Source organism: Pteropus alecto, unplaced genomic scaffold (assembly GCF_000325575.1).
Source record: "Pteropus alecto unplaced genomic scaffold, ASM32557v1 scaffold23, whole genome shotgun sequence".
NCBI lineage: Eukaryota > Metazoa > Chordata > Mammalia > Chiroptera > Pteropodidae > Pteropus > Pteropus alecto.
The window spans coordinates 3,990,080-3,994,597 of record NW_006435837.1 but is presented as its reverse complement, the minus strand read 5'-3'; the positions used below and the strand labels follow the sequence as shown (position 1 = coordinate 3,994,597).

The 4,518-nt window shown below is 36.6% G+C and overlaps 1 pseudogene; it reads left to right on the top strand.

Annotated features, from left to right (window-relative positions):
* The first annotated feature begins 3,369 nt into the window (after window positions 1–3,369).
* LOC112479530 lies at window positions 3,370–3,488 on the top strand (annotated as a pseudogene).
* The last annotated feature ends 1,030 nt before the right edge of the window (window positions 3,489–4,518 follow it).

Below are 4,518 nucleotides of genomic sequence, written 5' to 3'. Positions count from 1 at the left end.
ATGAACATATCCGAACTCAACATTTCAGCCCTGTTGATCGAGACATCTTGCTATTTTCACAAGGAAATCTTTTTTTCTCTTGAAATCACTTTGAAGATAACATTATTTTTTCCTTCTTACTCAAAAAAAGTATCTTAACTTGTCATAAAATAAAGTAAAAAACTCTGAGCCCAAGCACATAAAAGCCTTAAATGCAGGAGCCTTATCATCATCTTTCCTATTGTAGTCCTTAAATGTTATGGTGCTGAAAATACTGTTTTTGCATTTCTTTTCTAGATTGTTCCCTCTCTGAGCAATGGTTACTAGAGCCTTAGAATAATTTGTATTTGTTAATTGGATTAAAGCTGAGGTAATGGAAGAGATTTTTTTCAAAATACTGGGAAAATTTTTAATCTGGGAAACAGATGTTCCCACACTTCTTTGCATCTTCGTGATTGCAGTAAGGTTTCAGAAACTTCCAAATGGTTCAAAATCATTTTCACACAGTTGGAAGTGGAAAACATTAAGATAGAGACCTTGAATCTTAAATGTAAGAAACAGGAAGTGAAAGAAGGTAGAAAAGTGGGGAATTTATCAACTTGTTCTTTGTTTTTGTTTTCTATATTTCTCTCAGCTCAAAATCATCCTTCCATTTAATTTATTTATTGAAGTAGTTAATGCTTTTTATTCTCCCATGCACACAGAGAAAAATATTAAAACACACTAAGTGGAAAATGAAAGATAATTCTGATTTAGGTGGTTACACTACCTTTATTGTAGATAGTTCTTGTACTTAAAACACCATAAAAAGGCAGTTTATCATCTATCCATTATCAGAAAAAGTGCTCAATTTAACACACAAATAAAACATTCTCTTGACTTTCACAGTAATTATGTCTCTTAACTTGCTTTTCTTTCATCCAACAGTGTTTTATAAGTTTTGTAGGCCATTGGTATTTGAGGAAATGGGAAGAAAATGGTTGTTTTATTATCAAAATAGAAATTTTAATTAAAAATATGGTTTATAATGTTCAAGTTGTGTTAAAAAAAAAAAAAAAAAGAACGCCCGGGTTAAAAATTTTAACAAATTTCGTTTTTAAAAAATGTTCAGTAATAATGATAATAGTGGGAAAAATCTTTTGACTGTGTTTATCAATGAGACTGATTAATTTGGCATTACAAAAGCCATAACTGATACTCGGAATCCAAGATGTTATACGAAAGCCTTAGTGTACATAAAATGCAAATTCTTGAGTCCTGCACCCAAAGATGCCGATTCATCAAGTCCAGAGGTTCACCTGGGAATCTGTACTTTCAGCAAACAGCTCTAGGTAATTCTGATGTTGGTGGTTCAGGGACCATTCCTGGAGAAGGCAGTTTTGTAGCTCTTCGTGAGATCATAACAGTGCAACCCAGACCTGCCTGCCACCCTCTGCTTGCACCGCTGGTACTAAGTATCCTTCAACAAAGATCTTCAGGGGATGGCTTTCGTGCAGTCTGACACTCATATATTCTCAATTATGTTATTTTTAGTTCAATACCTTTGATTTATTTACTAAAATCTTCCTGCAATGAGTGAATATTCAAGAGCATTTCTGGTAACTCTATAGCCACATTACATGTTTGCCAGAACACTCTAGTTAGAGGTGGGGCTGCCTACTCACCCAGTTTTGAAAACCAAATGAAATGTTAGCATTCTAATAAAGGGCTCTTAGCCTATCACCATTATTTATCAGAAAAGTTATTGTGTCATTTAGAGCAAATACTCATAGACGGTGCCTACACATTAAAAAGATGAAAGTCGAGAGAAGGGATTGAATTTAGACAAAGATCTGGTTATTTTGACAATCAGTATACAGTATTGTCTGTTTTGCTGAATTTCACCAGCTATTGCTTCTGTTTATCTTTCTAAATCAATTTAGATGTGTTGACACAAGCAAGATTTGAGAGGGCTTCTGGTGAATTCTTGGCTACATAAGTAGCTTATCCCTCATCACAAACATCTGGAGGCAGGGAGGGGTCGGGAAGCTGCTGCACCAGAGAACTGCGGCTTTTCTCCACCTGCATGAGTGCTGGACCATTTCTACAAAGTCAGCCAGACAAGCTCTCAAAAATGAGGTACAAGGCAAACATCTATGGGAGCCAACTATTTACTTCCTCCTTTCTTAACTCTCTTTTTTCCCTCTGTTGGCAGCCCGCAGAAGGCAAGGGAAGTGTGGTAAAGTATATTATTTGTTCACAATTCTCCCTTCTATTCCCTTCACTGCGCCATGGCTTCATTAGGTGGATTATGCTTCTCTGTTCCACTGACTTTGAGCTTGGCCATATGAATTGCCCTGGCCAAGGGAAAGTGGGCACAAGTAATCATGAATGAATTGAGCCCAGATGTTAAATGGCATTGAACATTTCTGCCAGGCTCTTCTGTACATCTGTCATCTACCATGAGAAGAGCATGCCTTAGGAAGCTACTGATTCCATAATGAGACACATGTAGAATAGGCCTCAATCTAATTTACAGCCTTAATCAGAGCTGTCGTAACCAGCCAAGAGACACGTTAATAAAAACAATAAGTGTTGTTTTAGTAAGCCACTAGGGTTTGGGGGGAAGTTTGTTTGTTATGCAGCATCATCATAACATTGGCTGACTAATACAGGAGGATAACCTCCATTTATTCAAGACTCTCCTTGCCAGACACCACTTACATTTGCTCCTTTCATCTATAAAATTTCCTTCTGAGGTCTACTAATTCTCTCATCCTTCATGAAACATCTGCCCAGAGAGGGCAAGGACACACTGCTAATAAGTGGCTGAGCCAGAAATTCAAATTCACATGTGCCCATGTCCAAATATAGTGATTATTTCATGGCTTTTTTTCTTCCTTCTTGCAGTTTATACCACAGGTGATAGCAACAACAACATAAAAATAATCTCACTCTTTTATGAAGGGCTTTACAGGTCAATGCACTTCATGTATCTTTTTTCATCAATAAGAAAATGTCCTATTACTAATTGGAGTACTTAATTCTGTTTAGTTTTGGTCTAGATTGAATCACGGCCCATGAGATTTGAAATGGTAAGCCTTCAGTTTGGAAAGTATTGTGCTTCAGAAACCACATGAAGCCTTAAAATAGACTGGAATATTGTGAGGTTACGGGTATAAGAAAAAAACGTAGCAGATAAAAACCAGCTGAACCAATGTTTGGAGATTTTCTTGACCAAAGCATACAAACCATAGAAACTATTCAGGACACTCTCTCTGACCTCCCTAGAGGAGGCACTCAAAAGCCACCACCAGTATTGTCCCTATTAACACTCAGAAAGAACAATTTTTCCCAACTCTGGCTGCACATTAGAATCACTTGGGGATCTTAAGGAAAAGAAACATCTGAGTCTATGGCCATGCTGCCCTGAACAAGCCCAAGCCCGTCTGATCTCAGAAGCTAAGCAGGGTCGGGCGTGGTTAGTACTTAGATGGGAGACCACCTAGGAAGACCAGGTGCTGTAGGCGTAAAAAATAAAAAAAAATAATGGATTGTAAGCTGACAAGGTCCTTGCAATCTGTGAGGTCAACCAAGGGTTGCCTCGCCAAAAAAAAAAAAAAAAAAAAAAAAAAAAAAAAAAACATAAAAAAAAAAAAAAAGAAAAGAAAAGAAACATCTGGGCCTTGCTGCCAAAAAAACCGTATCAGAATTTCTGAGTGAGGGGCTGGGCATATGTATTTTTTAAAGTTCCCCTGGTGATTCTAATATGCAGCCAGAGTCGCAGCCCACTAAACTAGAAGATGGGACACAGAAGATATATTTGCTAACATTTAACATTAAAAATCAATTTCAGTCAATGGCCCACACCCGGAGATTGGAGTGAGGTTCAGCTTTGCCTCTTTGAACTTCCTACCCAGTGACTCTCCCATTATTCTTTATCATTTATTTTTCCTGCATTGAATATTTACTGAATCCATATTTATTTATTGAAATCTATATCTATGTTAATTCCCTAAAACAGTGTTTGCCAAGGGCTAGACAGTAAAAACCTGTAGAGTTTGTAAGGAATTCACTAAAACTGAGGTCACTAACTGAATAGAAGAGATGTCACTGGCTTCGCTAGCCAAGTTAAATAAATAAATAAGTAGATAGATGGATAATAAATAAATAAATAAAGGCAAAGTGCCATTTATATAGATTCTATACATGATTCACACTTTCCTATAACTATTTTGGAACACTGACATTCTGGTTTAATTTGCATATTCAAGTTCCCAATAATTAGCTTTGATTTGGATAGCCACAGATTGAGATCTAGTATGCTAACTTACTGCTGCATACAGAGACCCCATGTAGTACTTATCTGATTGCCTCCCCAGGTTATGTGGGAAAATTTCTATTTCTTTTACAGTAAGACATATGATTCCCTTAGTGCACTGGTGGCAATTAATTTCAATACATTTGAATAAAGATAATAGCTAACATTTAAGGAGTACTTTCTATGTGCCAGAGTACTGTTCTTAGTGTTCTATGTGCATTAACTCATTTAATTCTTAA